The sequence below is a fragment of the Podarcis vaucheri genome (assembly GCF_965113315.1).
Source record: "Podarcis vaucheri genome assembly, chromosome: 14".
NCBI classification, from domain to species: Eukaryota; Metazoa; Chordata; class Lepidosauria; order Squamata; family Lacertidae; genus Podarcis; species Podarcis vaucheri.
This window is the reverse complement of record NC_138752.1, coordinates 18857254-18876895: the sequence shown is the minus strand read 5'-3', so window position 1 is coordinate 18876895 and position 19642 is coordinate 18857254. Positions and strand designations below refer to the sequence as shown.

The 19642-nt window shown below is 47.3% G+C and overlaps 1 long non-coding RNA gene and 1 pseudogene across 2 annotated transcripts in view; one reads left to right on the top strand and one right to left on the bottom strand.

Moving 5' to 3' along the window:
* The window catches only part of LOC309518564, an 89624-nt gene that overhangs the window by 47828 nt on the left and 22154 nt on the right, over positions 1 to 19642 (top strand). The window lies entirely within an intron of this gene.
* On the bottom strand, positions 11728 to 17790 carry LOC309519212 (mitochondrial import inner membrane translocase subunit Tim9 pseudogene; annotated as a pseudogene). The gene is made up of 3 exons: positions 17672 to 17790; positions 17273 to 17322; positions 11728 to 11795 (listed from the first exon to the last, which is right to left on the bottom strand). The product of its transcript is annotated as a mitochondrial import inner membrane translocase subunit Tim9 pseudogene (transcript).

The window sequence follows — 19642 nt, the reverse complement described above, 5'->3', positions numbered from 1 at the left end:
AAGGAGCAGGTCTAAGAAAGGATACAGTATTAGGCTTTGCCTGAGAACCTGGATTCACATACTTTTGAGGTACATTCTTTCCCTCAAAGAATTCTGGGCACTGTAGTTTATCCCTCACAGAGTTAAAATTCCCAGCAGCCCTTAACAAACTACAGTGCCCAGAATTCTTTGAGGTGGGAAATGTGCTCTGAATGTGCATGTGTGCGCGCAGCTATTGCTGGACAAAAAGCAGGCTCTTTTCTCCTTTCCTTACTCCCGCCTTGCTAACTCCCCGCTATGTTTTTCTCGTTGCTTGTTCTTATGGTGGGTTTATGTAAATGAGCTGCTGGTACATCTTTTCCATTGAGAAAGCTCTACTCAGAGTAAAACAGCAGGCTAAAGTAATCCAGCTCTGGGCTGTTCCACTTCAGGGACTCCAGTTGGGGTGTGTGGGTGCCTTTTGAAGGTTCATTAAATAAAACTCCCTACAAACAAGCATGTTAGAAAGAGGAATGAAGTTAACGCTTTCTCTCCCATCTTCTAGCAGTTTTCTTTTTGCATGCTTGGGATTGTGTGTGTGTGTGTGTGTGTGCACGTGCGCACGCGCACACATTTTAAAAGGTGAAGGAGTGCTGAAGAAATGCAGGATTGTTGCTGTTGTTGTTAAAATGCCCGGAATGGTACAGTCCAGAATTCCATCACTACATTTGGCATAATTCCGGAGCCACTATTTAGAAGGTGTTTCCGTGGCTGCTTTTGGGTTCTCTCGTAGAGAAGTACACTGGATGTTTCATGCAAAATAAAGGCCTGGTCTACTCAGGGCTGGCCCATCCACCCATGAGGCAAGCTGACATAACTGCCTTGGGTGTCAGGGTCCACCGGGGCAGCAGATCTGATCTCTAAGGAATTCATTGCCTGTGGCTGCTGCGGGACCCTCCCTGGAGGCGAGATCTTTTGCCTCCTCTGCAGCCCCGTCTCAGGGACTAAGAGGCACTACCGGTCTCCTTCTATCCTTAGGGAGGAAATGGTGGGGGCTGCCCTGTGGGATCTCCTGGGCTCTGCACCCACCTCACATAAGACGGAGGGTGGGATGCTACCCTCTTCCAGGGTTCTGAAATGCTTCTTTACAGACCTTTGTACAGATCTGAGATGAACATCAGCACCCTACTTCAGCAGTGGCTAAACTTGTCGTTTGCAAAAAAAAAGGGGGGAGCTGAGAAAAGAAAGATTCAGAGCATTTGCAGTCTCGCTCTGTGAGCAGCAAAAACAAAGAGAGAAAGTGGCAGAGGTGGGGGGAGAGAGGGGGAAATTTTGGATGCTGCCCAACACCTATTAAGGAATTTGCAATCCATTGTAAGGGAAGGAGGACTGAATTCACTGTAGGCTTTTGTGAAGGCAGGAAGGAAAGAGGATGTACCAGTATGGAGGATAAGTACTGTGGAGGAATGAAAGTGTGTTTGTGTGTGGTATTGAAGAGTGTGCTCTATGAATGAAGAGAGGAGAGTAAGCGCAGATGTAGGTCCTTTATTGCACTTCAGATTTCACAAATTTCATGAGCTGACGTGTTGGAAGTAAAAAGAAGAAGAAAAACAGTGCCTTTGCTCCTCTAAATCCTCCTCTGTATATTTTGATGATGACTATACATTGATCCACTAATATCCCCATGAATATACACTGGGCTGTTGATGTTGTTGATGATAGGTATACGTCCTACTAATCCTTCCAGAAACTCAGTGTAGCATGCTGAGTTCGTCCTTCATCCCCACCCAATTTTCGCAACAACTCAGTGGGATAAATTGGACTCAACCGTAGTGTCTGGTTTAATGTCACCTGGTGAGTACCAGGACTGAATGTGAATTCAAACCTCGGTTTGAGTCTAGGAATGATAAGCCTGAGCCCCTTCAGATATTGTTGGACCCCATCAACTGCAGCCAGCGGGGCCAAGGATTATGAGATGGGTAGTCGAACTACACCTGGAGGCCCACAGATTCCCCATTCCTGCCTCAGGTCCTCACAAGCATTCAGCCTTCTACATCTCAAAGGGAAAATGGCTGAATAGCCTATGTTGACTTTAGTAAGGCATCACTGCAAAGTACACCACACTTCACAGATGTCTGGTTCTTGATATCTTCCTTCTTCTGTGGAAGGAGAGACCCTCCCTCAGGCCTCGGGGGTCAAATGTGTCCCCCAGACCTCTCTGTATGCCCCTTGGGATTCTCCCAAGGCCACACACCCTCTTTCCAGGCCACACCCCTTTCCTGTCCTACTTCATACCCTCCTTGAGTGTTTTTGCCAGTCTTTGAACTTTGATAATGCCTATTGGCTGCCTGGATGGTGAGTGGAGATGGGTGTGTGGCTATATGTAGAAACTAGCCTATTGAACAAAGGTATGATTTACATTCATAGTTCTGACCACTTTTGCCTCTTGTCCCACCCACCACTGGCATGTGACCCCCCCCCGAAGGTTGCCCAAATGGGAATGTGGCCCTCAATCTGAGAAAGGTTCTTTGTTGTGTAGGATCACCAAAACTGAGTGGGGAGGGGAGATGGAAGTAATAATAGAGGATCAACATCTATTCCCCCAACTGTATCCAGAAAAAAATTATATTCTTATGAATTGGGGGGTGGAATTGGGACCCTTCTAACCCCTGTTTAAAATAAAAGCCAGGCTAGCTTCCTGATGGGGTGATTACTTGGGTGATGGCCCATTAGGAGAACAAAGCAAAAGGGGCTCTGCGTGAGATGACAAATGGGTGGGGAGAGTTAGTAGAGTTCAAACATTTCTCTCTGTTCAGTCCAAAAACTGTGCATGTGTAGCAATATTCTTCAGAGTGTCTGTGCTGGTCCCGGAGGGAAGGTTACCATTGGGGTAGTCAAAGTCCGGTCCTGGGTCACTGGGCTGGAAACAGTTCACAAGGAGCGAGGTGAGGTCCGAAGCAGGAAGCCGGACGGGGACAGGAACACTGGGGGAAACAGGACTGGATGCTGGCCGAAACAGCTCATCAACGACGTTGCTCCCACAACCTGGGACCGGGCTGGCTGGCCTTTATCTTCTCTGAGGCCAGGGGTGGTCCTGGCCCCCAGGAGACCTGTCTCTCCTGGCCTTAAGGCGAGCACTCCTCCTGGGAGAAACCAGTTCCCTTCGCCTCTCTGCCCTGAGCCTCTGCAGTTCAGGAGAGGCTGAAGGGTTATTGGACCCAGGGGGAGACTCACCTGTAGGCACTGAGTCCTCAACCACCTCCTGAGGATCCGGTACAGGTGCAGGCACATCAAAATCAAGGCCCTGCCCCAGTTCAGCCGGCCCTGAAGGCGGGGACTTCTGTGCAGGCTGGGATTCCTCCGGTTCAGCCTCTGAATCAGTTTCCCAGGCCATCACACCATCCCCCCTCCCAGGCCCCCCCTTCAATCGAGGGTCTGGACCTGGCTTGCTGGGGTATGCCGCATGGAAATCTCGGAGGCAGGCAGGCGCATGGATGCTGGCTGCTGGTTTCCAGGAACAGTCCTCCGGTCCATACCCCTTCCAGTCTATGAGATACTGCAGCTTTCCATTGCGGTATCGGGAGTCCAGAATGCATTCCACCTCGTACTCAGGCTCCCCCTGGACCAAAACTGGCTGTGGACGGGGACGGTTCGGGTGGAACTTGTCGGGTGGGGCCACCGGACTCCGAAGGGACCTGTGGAACACCGGGTGAACCTTCAGGGTTGCTGGCAACCGGAGACGGAATGCCACCGGCGAGACCTGGTGCACGATGGGGAACGGGCCGGTGAAACGGGCGTCCAGCTTCCGCGAAGGTCGAGAAGGGTGGAGGTGGTGAGTGGAGAGCCATACCAGGTCACCGACGTGGAGTTCCGGCCCCACCTGGCGGTGGCGGTCGGCCTGGGCCTTGTACGCCTCCTTGGCCTGGCGCAGTTGCTCCATCAAGAGCTGTTGCTGGGACTGGAGCTCCTGAAGCCACTCCGTCACCGCAGGGACCGTGGATGCCGGCAGCACATCCGGAAACAGCCGTGGATGATAACCGTAACTGGCCTGGAATGGGGTCTGCTGGGTGGACGCATTCACCGCGTTGTTGTAGGCGAATTCCGCCAAAGCTAGGTGGTCGACCCAGTCATCCTGCTGGTAGCTGCAGTAACACCGAAGGTACTGGATTCACCTGGTGCCTGCTCCTGAGGATCCGGCACAGGTGCAGGCGCTTCAGAATCAAGGCCCTGCCCCAGTTCAGCCGGCCCTGAGGCGGGGACTCCTGTGCAAGCTGGGATTCCTCCGGTTCAGCCTCTGAATTGGTTTCCCAGGCCATCACAGTGTCTTTGTAAAGAAACCAGCTTCTCACTGCTTCTGGAAACTTCACATAGTTTAATACACACAGAATGTTCTTTCTGGGAATTCCAACAATGTGAACTAGACTAGAGGAAAGGCAGCAAGCTGGAGAGAGAGTCAAGAGCACGATATTTGATTTCAGTTTGAATCCAAGGCTGAGGCCTCTTGCGGGTGTTGATGCTGTGAACCCCTCCATCGTAGCCCCAGGTTGTATATATGTGCAAATAAACCATATATAATAAAGACACCACAGTCTCTGACATTCCTCATTCCCAAAACACAAACTCTGAGTAAGCGCCTGGAACACCCGGAATCTCACACTGCTTAGAGATTGGGTTGGTGTGCAACAATATGTTAGGGAGGGTAGGCTTTGCAGACACTGCTTCGTGCCTGAGAGGTATGGCAAGCAATTTGCCAGAGAAACTCATTTCGGGAGATGTGTTCAAAGTTAATTAAAGATGGCTAGCTCAGGGTCATTGCCTTGGTAACAATTAACAATTGTAAGGATGCCTCATTAGGGACAGTTTTAACAAAAAAATATTATTTTTGCATCAAGAAAGTTTCTTGTGCATGGAGAAAATATATTTCTCCTTACCCCCCCTTTCTTTCTCTCCCTCCCTTCTTAATCATCCCAGAATACTTCATTGTGATAAAGGAATATTAAGAGTGGAAACAGGGGTAAAAAGGGGAGATTGAAATAGTTAATTTTAGTTAACAAAATTTACATACTGCTTGATTGTAAGAAAACCTCTAAACAAGGTACGAAAATATAAAATGAAGCGTTAAAGTTATCAATAAAAACAGTTAAAAATAGCTATTGTTGGAGTGTTAATGCTTTGAGACCTTCCATTTTATGCCTAGGTTGCAGATACAGTGGTACCTTGGTTCTCAAACACCTTGGTTCTCAAACAACTTGGAACCCAAACACTGCAAACCGGAAGTAAGTGTTCTGGTTTGCAAACTTTTTTAGGAAGCTGAACATGCTCCGTTTTGAGTGTTACGCTGATGATTTGAGTGTTACACTGAAGATTTGAGTGCCATACTTCTGTTTTGAGTGTTACACTGAGGTCTGTCTGTTTTTGCTATTTATTTTGTATTTTTGTTTTCGTGGCTCTTTTCGTTTTATTTTTGTGACTGTGTGGAACCCAGTTCAGCTATTGATTGATTGATTGATTGATTGATTGATAGTGTGACTGCAGTACATTGTTTATTGCTTTCGTTTTATGGATCAGTGGTCTTGTTAGATAGTAAAATTCATGTTAAATTGCTGTTTTAGGGGTTGTTTTTAAAAGTCTGGAACGGATTAATCCATCTTGCATTACTTTCCATGGGAAAGTGCGCCTGGGTTTTGGAACGCTTTGGTTTTGGAACGGACTTCCGGAACAGATTAAGTTTGAGGACCAAGGTACCACTGTACATGTAAATAAAACCGTATCTCCTAAAAACACCACCATCTCCACAGATCTTCATTCCAAGGAGACCGAACCCTAGGTAAGCATTGGAACCTTTGGAGTTTCTCACCGCTCAGAGACTGAGGTGCATGTAACAATATTTTCTCATTACATGTGGAACTTTCTCACACTCTAAGACAGCCTCGCTGCTCTCAGAAGAATGAAAGGGAATCTGAAGGGTGGCAGGCAGCCAGAGATTCAGCCTGTGAGCTACCACCGATACCAGGCCTCCCCAGTTGGTATACCTGGCTGTATTGGCCAAGCCACATCATGTGGAGTGTAGGTAAAGTCATGGCTTGGCCAAAAGTAGGGTTTTCTGGCACCACTGATCACCATCTCTGACCACTGGCCATGCTGGCTGGGGCTGTGATAGATGAAATTCCCGGTAGAGCGATAAGTGCTCTGCAAGCTAATAGGAGCTCACATATTACAGGCTGCCTGAGGCGCATCCTAGCTTTGATCTGCCTCCAGGCTGCCTCCCTTTCTCTCTCTCCTGCCAACCCTGCACCCCTCTCTCCTTCAAGTCTCTCAAAGAACAGCTCTGTCAGGCTGTAATTCCTCCTCTGACAGCAAAGGACGTCTTGATGGATGGAATATCCCTTCCTCTGATGAGGCTCAGCCGTTTACAGAGGCAACCAGTGTGAGGGAGTTGGCAGTAATAGCAATGTGCCAGGAAGTGTTTCTTTGCATGCACTCAGAGGAGACAAACGCTAGACCAGGCATTCTAATTTTGTTCTACAAAAGCCTACAGTGAACAGAGTCCAAGCGCCATGATCAAGCCTTCCTGGCTTCCTCTAGAAGGCTCTTTTGCCAAGTCTTTGAGAGTAAGAGCATAGGTAGCAACCAAAGAGCTCAAGGGTGTCCAAGTCATTTAGGACTCCATGGTGGCGACAGTGTCGCCATGCTTTCACGCATGGGTTTCCCACAGGCATCTGGGTGGCCACTGAAAGAAGAGGATGCTGGACTTAATGGGGATTGAAGATCCAGCAGGGCTCTTCCTATGTTATTAATCTGCAATTTTTGAGAGCCAGTGTGGTGTAGTGGTTAAGAGCGGTAGTCTCATAATCTGGGGAACCGGGTTCGCGTCCCCACACCTCCACATGCAGCTGCTGGGTGACCTTGGCCTAGTCACACTTCTCTGAAGTCTCTCAGCCCCACTCACCTCACAGAGTGTTTGTTGTGGGGGAGGAAGGGAAAGGAGAATGTTAGCCGCTTTGAGACTCCTTAAAAAAAGGGAGTGAAAGGCGGGATATCAAATCCAAACTCTTCTTTTTAAAAGAAGAAAATCTGCACGAAAAGGTTGCATTAAAATACACATTTTATCATGAACACATTTGACCTCAGTGTATGCATTTCTGAATATATTTTATCCAGAATAGAATAAATAAAAATGATCAGATGTAAGATCTGCTATAACAGATGCATCCCCCCCATTTTTGATCTATAGAAAAAGAACATAAGAGCCCGTCAGTCTGGATAGCTCAGTTGGTTAGAGCACGGTGCTGCTAACGTCAGCGTTGCAGGTTTGATCCCTGTATGGGGCAGCTGCATATTCCTGCTATTGCAGGGGGTTGGACTAGATCAGGGGTCCCCAAAGTAAGGCCCGTGGGCTGGATAAGGCCCACGGTGACCCCGCTGCCCGCTGCCACCCACTCTTACCAGCGCTGTGCGGCTGCCCACTTCTGGGTCGGAGGAGCAACGGAAATAGCTTGTGCGCATGAGCAAGCATTATTTGCACATGCACAAGCGTTATTTCCGGTACACACCTGGGTCGGAGGAAGCCGGTGCACATGTGCACAAGCTATTTCCGGTGCTCCTCCGGCCCAGAAGCGTGCCAGAGATAGCATGTGCACAGGCGAATGGGCATGCGCTCCTCCGCCCTCTGGCCCGCCACGCGATCGGTGCTGGAGACACAGGCCTGAGGCGCGGTACGTTTGCTGACCCCTGGACTAGATGATCCTCAGGATATGTTCCAACTCTCCCATTCTATGATTCTATGCTGGACCAGGCTAATGTCCTGCTTAGTCCAGCATCCTTTCCCTACAGCAGCCAGCCAGTTGCCTGTGGGAAACCAGGAAGTGGGACTTGAACACAAGAGCGCTCTCCCCTCCTGTGGTTTCCAGCGACTGGTGTTCAGAAGCATTGCTGCCTCTGACCATGGAGGCAGAGCACAGCTATTGTGGCCAGCCATTGAGGGCCTTCTCCTCCATGAAGCATAAGAACTGCAAGATCTAGAAGTGAAGCTTATGAGAATGAGCAGTCTAGGCTTAATGGCTCTGCCTTATCTAGAATAAGGTATGTATTCCGCCGCCCCCCTTCCCTCTCATCACAAAGCGACAGGAGCCCTTTCATGCGCTGACCGTGTGGGCAGGGGAAGGAGGGGCTGAGAACAAGGGATAAAGGGCCGGACAGTTTGTTCATCCCACAATGGAGCCCTTGACCGGCCGCAATGTGGTCTCCTTGTAACCCTCAGGAGAGGTGACCTTGGAGGGGCTGTGCTCATTGTGGACACTCCATAAAGATGTTATGAACTGGGAACATGGAGAGGGGTGGGGTGGGGGGTGAGTGCAATTTAAAACCAATTAGGAAGCTGTAAACTGCCCTGGCCCTTGCAGTTCATTAGGCAACCACAAAGCAACTTTAGTTTAGAGGTTGGAGTTCCTTTCAGAAATCGGTGGGGGGGGGGGAGAGAGAAAACTTTTTAAAATATGCAATTGGCTCAGGGAGCCAGGACCCAAAGGGGAAGGCAGAAGCAGCAAAGGAAACAAGTGCCTTAATCAGTACAAATTCCCTAATTTATTTATGTATTTATTTCGATTTCAAAGCGCTGCCGTTCCTCATATACAGCCCTTTAGAAGCACAGCTATTCTCCTGATGCAAGAACCAGCCCATCCTGTGTTTATTTGCCTTTCAGAAAAGAAGCTCTCCCTGCCCCCGCCCCCCAAAATAAGCCAAGGAATTTATACCTCCCAGTCTTCCAAGTTTCTCTTGCAGGGATTTTAACAGTAAGGCTTGTTTTTTTTTAAAAAAAAAATCTCCCCTCCTTTTTTTCTTTAAAAGCAGAGAGAAATAGCCCCCCCCCTTCTAGCTGCATCTGCGAAATAACAAATGGTAGCATTTAGCACATCTCCAGCACCTTCCTTCTTCAAAGGCTGTGCAAATTGTTAACAAAACAGAATGCTCTGCTCTTTCCTTCTCTATGGAGTTTCGCAGGATCCTTGAGAAAGATACAGTATAGGCATAGAACGGGCAGGCGGCAGCAGTTTAGGTTAGCCAGGAAAGTAGTCTGGGCAATTAAGGGGTGGAGCTCCTTTGTTTCAGGGAGACGTTTGGCAACCACAGTTTCTCCTAACAAGGGAAGCAGTGTGATGTAGTGGTTAGAGCAGGGGGTCAGCAACCTTTTTCAGCCATGGGCTGGTCCACCGTCCCTCAGACCTTGTGGTGGGCCGGACTATATTTTGAGGGGGGGAAATGAACGCATTTCTATGCCCCACAAATAAGCCAGAGATACATTTTAAATAAAAGGACACATTCTACTCATGTAAAAATACACACATTCCCGGACTGTCCGTGGAGAGGATGATTGGGCCGCATCCGGCCCCCAGCCCTTAGGTTGCCTACCCCTAGCTTAGAGTGTTGGAGTAGGATCTGGGAAAGGCTAGGGTTCAAATCCCACACTCAGCCACAAAGCTCACTGGCTGACCTTTCGCCAGTCACTGCCTCTCAGCCAAACCTCCCTGGCAGCAGTGGTGTAGCAGGGGTGGTTGCCCCAGGAGCAAAATGGTTAGGGGTGCAAAATTTCAAAACCCAGTACTGCCTCAATACAGCTGTTCGCTTCCGTCTCTGGACTCTGTTGAAAACGGCTTCTCCATTCTAACCAGGAAGTGACCTCTCCAGACAATGGAACAACTCTTCTTTTCTTATCTCTGCAGCTGCGATCTCCTGGGTGGGACACCGTTAGGCAGTTGAATGTGCATGCGTACTCTGTCTGTTTCCCTCTCCCCCCCCCATGGCCCCGGGCACTGGCAACCCATGCTATGTCACTGCCTGCCAGGGTTGTTGTGAGGATAAAATGAAGAGGGGGAAGAACCGTGTTCCTGGAACCTAGTCCAACACTCTAACCACGACACCGCACTGCCTCGCTTGTTAGAAGAAGCTGCACCTGCCAAACGTCTCCCTGTCCAGAAACACACAAGATGCTGCACCCTAACTATGGAGGATGAACACTGTCAAGCAGAAACAGGGAAAGGAAATTAAAAATCAGACAAGAAAGAGAGCGAGAGATGCTCCCTGCTGGAGTATGCTGTTCTTGCTTGGAGAAACAGCTTTCATTCTGTTTTGAATGGCATCAGACCAATCCTGATTAGTGGAGCTGTTGGTTTGTTTAATAGGGTCTGGACTGAGCATCATCCAGCTTTCCATGCCCTGGATTGCTGCCCATGCTCTGCAAAGGGAATATATCCAAGCTCATATTAAATGTACATCAGTGGTGACTCTAACCGTATGCACTCCAGCGATGATGTCTTGGCAGTGCCTTCCATGCTCAATTCATAAGAAATCATCTGGGAGAAGGTTGTCTCTCTGCTAAATATCTTTCTTCCTGGTGTTTAGGTTTAGAACGCTCAAGCCCAGCCACTAATCACACTGGAAACAACAAATAGCATTAGAAACATTACAACGATAGTTTTGATCAGAGGGCTGGAGATCAAGCTTATTTAAATGAGCAAGTGTTTTCAATTTGCATTTAAAGACTATTGGATCAAGCAGGCCCAGAATGAAGTAACAAGAGGCATCATTAAAATATGAGCTAGAACAAATGTAGGGAGGAGAGAATGGTTTTGAACTAAAAAATGTATCTGCAAATTAGACATTGGGGTGGGGGCTAAATGTAAAATATGCACATAAATTAGCACAGTGAACTATTATTTTTTAAAACCAAAATTTAGTGCAAATTTCAAACGCTATCCATATTTTCATAGCCAGTCATTTATATTTGAATTTGACCATCTCAAATACTGAAAACAAACTGAACAGCATCACCAATGGATAAGGAAAGTGTAAGGGAAAAGGAGAGCTTTGAGGAAGGACGAGAAGTTCAACCATCAACTTGGTGGCCATTTTTAGGTGTTCTATCTCAACCTGGGGCCTTCCCTAGGTTTTGGGTTACAACTCTCCTCAGCTCCATCCAGTGGCCATCTTTGCTGGAGTTGATGGGAACTGCAGCCCTGAAAATCTGGGGGGACGGGGACAGCTGGTTGGTCAATGCTGGTATGGAGGAATCTCACACCACAGGGGCAAGTATGCTATCTCTACCACTACCCATTATTGACCACATCGCCCTCCATGAAGTGGAGGGAGACCTCCAGTTTTCCAGGGTCCCAAAATGTGTGTTGGGAGGCTCCATGAGAACAGGAGAAACAGTCATAGCTTCCCTCCAAGGATTCTGGTAGCTGTAGTTTGTTAAGACACCAGAAAGCCCTTAGGAGACCTCTATTTAGGTTGGTGGAGAAGTAGTAGCAGCAGCAGAAGTTTCCGGTGAGATCTTGTGAGAGCTTGCCAGATCTCACTGTTTGCCCCACAGGCAATGCCACGTGACCCTGGTAAGGGAAGCAATGGGTGGTGGTGGCAGGGCCATGGTGGCGGCACCTTCCTGTTTTACCTCAGGCCATGAAACGAGATGCATCACCCCTGCCTCTATTTCCCACCCCTCAAGGAACTACAATTCCCAGAGTTCCCTGTGAAAAAGGATTGATGGCTAAACCAGTCATGGAAGACGATGAGAATGACGGCAATGGGGGTGGGTGGACCTGGCCTGCTCAGCCTCATGCCTTTCCCTTGCATGATTACTCTGCTGAGCATCTGAATGCCTGAATTGGGCTATTGAGTTTGAGACAATGATGAAGCATCCAAGCAAACAACAAAACCAGGGAGGCGGTTAGAGAGGCCAGATTGGAGCGAGAAGAGCAGTTCAAGGGGAGAAGCCTAGAGCTGGGCATCATCTGTGTCCCGGTGGTACTGAAAACCATGGGATTCAATGTCACCCAGCGATACTGGGTAGAGAGAGAAGAGAAGAGAAGAGAAGAGAAGAGAAGAGAAGAGAAGAGAAGAGAAGAGAAGAGAAGAGAAGAGAAGAGGAGGGCTAAGGACAGATTCTTGAGAGACTCAACAGACAGAGGAAAAGCAGAGAGAGAATATCCAGCTATGAAAACACTGAAAGAATGATTAGATGGTTAGAAGGAAAGCCAGCTAAGTACAGAATCATGGAGGCATAGGCAGGGACAAAACTAGGCTTCATTTCACCTGGGTCAAAGGCCTAGTTTGGCTCCCCTCTGGAGGCAAAAACCTGGCTATCTCCCTATAGCTACAGCTCTGCCATAGGGCATGAAGGGAGTCCAAGTAGCATAGAGTGGTCAGCTATATCTGCATTCTAGGGGGCTGATCTAGATAACCCTTTAGGTCCCATCCAACTTTCTGAATGGAATGGACTGAATGGACTGAATGGAAGCCTTTCCATACATAGGAACACACACACACAAAGGTAAAGGATCCTTGGACGGTAAGTCCAGTCAAAGGCAACTGTGAGGTTGTGGCACTCATCTCTCTTCAGGCTGAAGAAGCTGGCATTTGTCCACAGACAGCTTTCTAGGTCATGTGGCCAGCAGAACTACAATGCTTCTGGCGCAACATGACACCATGACAGAAGCCAGAGTGCACAGAAACACCGTTTAGCTTCCTGCCATAGCGGTACCTATTTATCTACTTGCACTAGTGTGCTTTTGAACTGCTAGGTTGGCAGGAGCTGGGACAGAGCAAGGGGAGCTCACTTTGTTGTGGGGATTCAAACCACTGACCTTCTGATCGGCAAGCCCAAGAGGCTCAGTGGTTTAGACCACAGCGCCACCCATGTCCATAGGAACATATGGAGTTGCCCTGTACCAAGTCAGACCATTGGTCCATCTAACTCAGCAGTTGTCTACACTGACTGGGTTGAAACAATTAGCGGAGCATTAAAGGTGGAGATTTCTAAAGGTGGATGAATCAGAGAGGTGTTTGTAAGGATGGGCGCATTTGTCAGTTTTGGTTTCTCTCTCGGTTTCTCGTGTTCCTAGTCTTAAGTTCAGTTTTGCACATTTTCCCATCAGCTTGCTTTTTAAAAAATTTTTAGGGGTCCTCATGAGAATTCATTAGCATTATAGCACAAATTTCTCACAATATACACATTTTTGTATGCCATTTTGCCTGATGTACACATTTTTGCAAAGCGTATTTCCTCTAATATTTAGATTTCTCCTAGTATAATGCATTTTCATATGCTGGTTTCACTGATATATGGATTATCATGCACACTTTTACCCCAGTATATGCATCGTGTACACATTGTTTGGCATTGCAAAATTTGGAGAAGTGTGAATTTGGAAGGATGGCTGCGTCTCGTTTTTTTTGCTTATGGGTTTAATACGTGTGAATGAGGGAGATTTGCCTTTTAATGCAAACAGAATTGTATTTCTCCCCCAACCTTGATGCTTAAAAATAATCTCTTCTTTCATGTTCAACCATAACCTATCTAGATGCCATGAATTGGCCTTTATGATACCTTCGTGCCTTGTAATACAAACCAGCTTCCTTAAAATTGGTAAACAATGGCCCAAACTGAACATTAATCTCAGGTAATTTTTGCATGTAGAAAGCATAATGTTATTTTTACACTCTGCCAGTGAGCAAAGGGTGGCCAGACTGGTTCTTTGGAAACAAGGAGCTTGCTAAAGACAGAGAGCATTTCTCAGCTGCAAAGCAAACACAATGTACTGAACACCCACAATGTGACAATAAATAATTTTAACGTCAATCAAAGTGGGAGCATTGTCGTTGAAATTAAATGGAAAAGGGAGGGAGGGGGAAGAGCTAGAGATAGGGGGTGTAAACCCAAACAACCTGAAAAGATGCTAGGATATTTTAATGTGCTGATTGATAATGTTTTGCTTGGTTGTTTTTAAACAACTAATTTGCCTTAAATAAAAAATAAATAAATCAGGAATTTGATTGACTCTTCTAAAGATCCCCTTTACAAAGGGAAATACATATTTGGGGGGGGAGAGGAGAATCAGAAAAGCAGAGTTTGCAGGATGGCAAGCGTGGAAGCAGTGAGATGCTTCAAGAATAAAAGAAAGTGCATTAAACATGTTCAAATCAGGAACCTCAGTTTTTTGAACACACATACACACACATACACATATAATTGTCAAAATATACACATGCAATAAATAAATAAATACACCTTCTGTAAAAATAAAATAAATCCACCAACTCTCAAACATAAGAAAGAAAAGCAAAATGATATTCCCACACAGGATTGATAACAAATGAATAATCCAAACTAAAGAGAGAGAAATCATCATAATGATGTTCTAAACTTGGATATTATAGCATTCACTGGTGATGGTCAATGGCTACTCATTATTGGAGTACACAGTTGGCCAATCAGTGTAGATAATATTAAGCTAGATGGACCAATGGCCTGACTCAATGTAAGGTCACTTCCTACATTCTTTTTACGATGCTTGGAGTTGGTGGGTGAACAGGTAGTAACAGCTAGGAAAAGGATGAGCGGGGATGATGCGAGGACCCCTACTGCAATGCAGATCCTGACTGCTGCCTGCCAATGCTGACCCCTGATGCCAGCCCTGCCTGGAAATTCTACTACAGTCATACCTCTGGTTACAGATGCTTCGGGTTGCACGATTTCCGATTGCGCACTGCACCGAACCCAGAAGTACTGGAATGGGTTATTTCCAGGTTTCGGCACTTCCACATGCACAGAAACACTAAATCGTGCTTTGTGCATGTGCAGAAGCACTGAATCGCGACCTGCGCATGCACAGACATGGCGCTGCGGGTTGTGGACGCTGCGGGTTGCGAACGTGCCTCCCGCACAGATCAGGTTCACAACCCGAGCGTCCACTGTAATGCCATTTCAACTTGAGTAGACCCATAATTTTCAAACACAGGGACATAGGAAGCTGTCTTATGCTGAACCAGACCATCGGTCCATCTAGTCCAGTACTGTATTGCCCACACTGACTGTAAGCAGCAGCTCTCCTGATAAGGGTTCTTCCCAGCCCTACCTGGAGGTGATGGGGATTGAACCAGGAACCTTCTGCATGGAAAGCACAAGCTCTGCCACTGAGCTACCACCCTTTGCCATGGCTCCCCTTCCTCTTAGCATTTCCTCTCTCTCTCTTTCCATCCTCCAGCCATCAGACTCTTATTTTTTTGCTCAATTGCACAGCTCACAGATGGAATCTCTCTCTCTCTCGTTAACTGTGTGATGCACAGTCAGAGGAGTGGAAGAATTACATTGGGCTGAAAGTGGTGTTTACTTTTACAGGCTGCAAAAAATAGATTTGGAGAGGGGGAACGGGGGTGGGTGGGGGTGGGTAGGGAAAGTGAAAGCAGGAACTGAAACTATAATTAGAATAAACAGCATATAAATGGCCAGGTAACCATTGATTATACAGTGTCATCTCAGCCAGCATCTGTTAGTCAGGAAACAGCGAATGAACTTGTCTTGTCTCTACAAGGACTACCAGATTAAAATTCCTCATACGGTACACATGGCATTCTAAAGCGGTGGGCATTGGCATAAGGGGTATTTGTTGTGTGCTAAACCACAGAGCCTAGGACTTACTGATCAGAAGGTCAGCGGTTCGAATCCCTCTGACGGGGTGAGCTTCCGTTGCTCGGTCCCTGCTCCTGCCTACCTAGCAGTTTGAAAGCACGTCCAAGTGCAAGTAGATAAATAGGTACCGCTCCAGAGGGAAGGTAAACGGTGTTTCCATGCGCTGCTCTGGTTTGGCAGAAGTGGCTTAGTCATGCTGGCCACTTGACCTGGAAGCTGTACGCCGGCTCCCTTGGCCAATAAAGCAAGATGAGCGCCGCAACCCCAGAGTCGGCCACGACTGGACCTAATGGTCAGGGGTCCCTTTACCTTTACCTTTATGGAGTGACAACGGTCTGGAATGCTGGATGAGGTTTTAAGAGGAATATTGTGGGGTCAGGGCTGTGTTTGTGCCCCATGTGCTCCTGTGTGGCGGCCGGTGCCCATTGGGGCTGGGAGGGCAGGAGGCGGGGAGACCAGCAGTTGGTGGATTCAGAGCCAATGACAGGCAGAGCCATCCCCTGATTGGTTGTAAGAAGGCAGGCAGGTGAGGGCAAATTGAGATTAGTGGGGCAGTGCCAGAATTGCCCTAATCGAGTAATCACCATTGATGCCATGGGAACAGTCAAATGCAATGAATTCAGCATTTGGGTTTGGAACTTAGCCTCTGTTATCTATCTGCTTGCCTGTCTTACCACCCATTCTTTCAGGTTCCTAGTCCTTATGCTTTGAAAATATACTTGCATGTGGACAATGCCAGGTGAATCTCTGGAGCGAATGGGGCTTCATTCTTTCCCTCTAATTAACAGAAACACATGCAAAACAGGTTTGGTTTTTTTTACTTCAAGGAAAACAGAATCAACTCCCAAAGAAAAGAAATGGTACAATTATGGCTTATCACACTACTTAGTATTTATAATGGGCTTTGGAGAGTTGAGCATGCTCCATTTGCACAATCTTATTATGCGCCTTTAAAACAGCCCTGCAAGGCTGCTCCGCTTTGTTGCCATATTGCAGATGGGAAGCTGAGGCTGAAAGAGGTTTGCCCAAGGTTTCCTAGTGAATTCATAACCGAGCCAATATTCAAAATGTCACCTTCTTGGTTTGTGGCTCGGTCTCATTTAGAGCTACAGGAGGCGGAATGTCTACATGGATCACAGATTTCACATTTTGCTGGTGCAGACTGTAGGTTACCATGGCGCAGTATTTGTCCCCTCAGCACGAACTTCATCCTACATAGTTTGTTTTTAGTGAGCACTTTCAGAATAGCCGCCTCCCAATTTCCTTATTTGTTCCATCCCAAAGAATCTTATGGGGAAGGTCCAATTCCTTTGGCAGGCATTTACATAAAAAGAAATGGCATTTCAGGGAGAGAAAAATAGATTGGGTGATTATGAGATGTTTCTAATGTTAGTCATATTCAGAATAGACCAATGCAAATTAATGGACATGACTCACTTAGGTCTATTTGTTTCAATACGTCTGCTCTGAGTTGGGTAGAACCAGTGCTTTTTTTTTGAGGGTATGCAGGTGTATGCATACCCCTAAACATTTAGTGAATCTAAGTTTGGCCTCATTGAGGGGCAGACTTTCAATATGAATAGGAAAATGAGAGTACCCCTAAACCTTTTTAAAGAAAAAAAGCACTAAGTAGAATCTTATATTTCTCTGCCTCCTCTTCCAAATACAGTGGAAGCTTGGGTTGCAAACGTGATATGTGCAGGAGGCACGTTCGCAACCCGCAGCGCCGCATCTGTGCACACGTGGGTTGCAATTTGGCGCTTCTGCGCATGTGCAAAGTGTGATTTAGTGGTTTGCACATGCGTGAGCGCTGAAACCCGGAAGAAACCTGTTCCGGTACTTCCGGCCCACCAAGAAGTCCTGCTTTGGCAGCCAGAGCTTCATTCTGCTGAATGTGGTACAGTCATACCTCATGTTACGTTTGCTTCGTGTTACGTTCTTTCAGGTTACGTCCCACAGCAACCCAGAAGTACCAGAAAGGGTTACTTCTGGGTTTCGCCACTTGTGCATGCGCAGATGTGCAAAATGATGTCATGCGCATGTGCAGAAGCAGCGAATTGCAACCCACACGTGCGCAGGCATGCCACTGCGGGTTGCGCTCTTTTCATGTTGTGAACAGGCCTCCAGAATGGATCCCGTTTGCAACCAGAGGTACCACTGTACTCCTGAAACCTCATAGATATCCTCTGGGTCATTTTCAAATACTTCTGTAAGCAGTGCTCTGAGCAAGTCAGTTTATTCTGGATTGACTTCTCGGCGGTGAAATCTTTCACACAATCCAGGAAGCAGGTTTCTGTCCGTTTGTTATATGTCCCAAGAAATTCCTTGAACTGCTTGATCTGATCAGATTCTGATATTTGTCCAGCCATAGTTCTGGGCACCACAGTTCAAGAAGGACACTGACAAACTGGAACGTGTCCAGAGGAGGGCAACCAAAATGGTCAAAGGCCTGGAAATGATGCCTTATGAGGAACGGCTAAGGGAGCTGGGCATGTTTAGCCTGGAGAAGAGGAGGTTAAGGGGTGATATGATAGCCATGTTCAAATATATAAAAGGATGTCACATAGAGAAGAGAGAAAGGTTGTTTTCTGCTGCTCCAGAGAAGCGGACATGGAGCAATGGATCCAAACTACAAGAAAGAAGATTCCACCTAAACATTAGGAAGAACTTCCTGACAGTAAGAGCTGTTCGACAGTGGAATTTGCTGCCAAGGAGTGTGGTGGAGTCTCCTACTTTGGAGGTCTTTAAGCAGAGGCTTGACAACCATATGTCAGGAGTGCTCTGATGGTGCTTCCTGCTTGGCAGGGGGTTGGAATCGATGGCCCTTGTGGTCTCTTCCAACTCTATGATTCTATGATATTTTAGCACTCAGATAACTGCCACATTACCCTCGTGCTGGAGACAAATCAGCGCCGGAGGACTTTAGGATAGCTTTACCTTCCGTCTCCTCACAAAACTTTTTAGGAGTGACGTGGTGGCTTAGACGCCTGCAGGTTCTGTGCTGCCTGAAACGGCAGTGTGGGACTTGCGTCTGCCTACTGCCTCTCCCTCAGCCACCCTACAACTGAGGGGAAGGCAGTGGGAAAGCTCCAAGCATCGCAGAGGTTTGCCCCGTCCCCATGGGCATGGATTACCCTGCCCCCATGGGCAGCACACCCCGCCCCTAGCTGCAGGACACGCCCCCGCACCAGGCACCCAAGCGCCTAGCTACGCCACTGCCTCCATGAATTTGTTCCTGCCATCCAAGTGCAGGCCCCCCAAGTGTCCTTATTTTCCAGGGACAGTCCTGGATTTACAGAAGTTGTCCCAGTTTCTGATTTGTACCCACAACGTCCTGCTTTCCCCTATTTTCATTGGAGAAATGTTGGAGGGTAAGGAGTTATGCAACCCCCGAGCCAAGGAGATAAGTAACTATACAACCTTTAGAAGACATCTGAAGGCAGCCCCGTATAGGGGAGTTTTAAAAAATGTTTAATGTCCCACCCGTAGCATAGGAATGGTGTCTGAGTCTCCACCCTTCTCCCAAAACAGGCCCAAGCAAGTTGGTATGCGTCTAGATTTCTCTCTCTCTTTTTTTAAGGGAGTGCTTTGCCAGACTGCCATCTAGCGGTAGATTGCTGAGGTCAGTTTTTCAAAAGGAAGAAAATGGAGGCCTTAGAAAGGCAGTGCAGCTTGCTCTTAGACTTCACCATCTTTCCTCACCTTGGTGCCTTCCAGATGTTGCTGTGCTGACTGGAGGTGATGGGAGTTTTAGTCCCAAACATCTGGAGTGTACCAAGTTGGGGGAAGGTTGGACTGGACAGTATGTACGTACATTCAAAACAGTGTGTTATTCCTGATGGGCAGAGGAATAACAGAGTCAAATCCAAAAGGAGATGTTGTTGCTGTTGTTGTTGATGATGATAATGGTATCTATTCAATGAAACATGCTAAAAACATATCCTTTGTTTGCTTGCTTTTCTTTAAATTCCCAAACCGCTACAGCTTCCACTTCCTCTTTAAAAACAAATAAACTCTAGTTAATCATCATTAGGGTTGTTGCCAACTGACCCGGGATACAAGTCTTGGAATGCCCTTTCCCCTTTTTAATAGCCCCTCGATCCATAGAAATTAGCCGGCAAACATTTTTACAACATGGAGAGAAGCATTATATAACCTGCTGGTGTTTGCAGATCAAACTGCTGTTAAAGCCACAGAAGCAGATTTGTGGGGTGCAGTGGG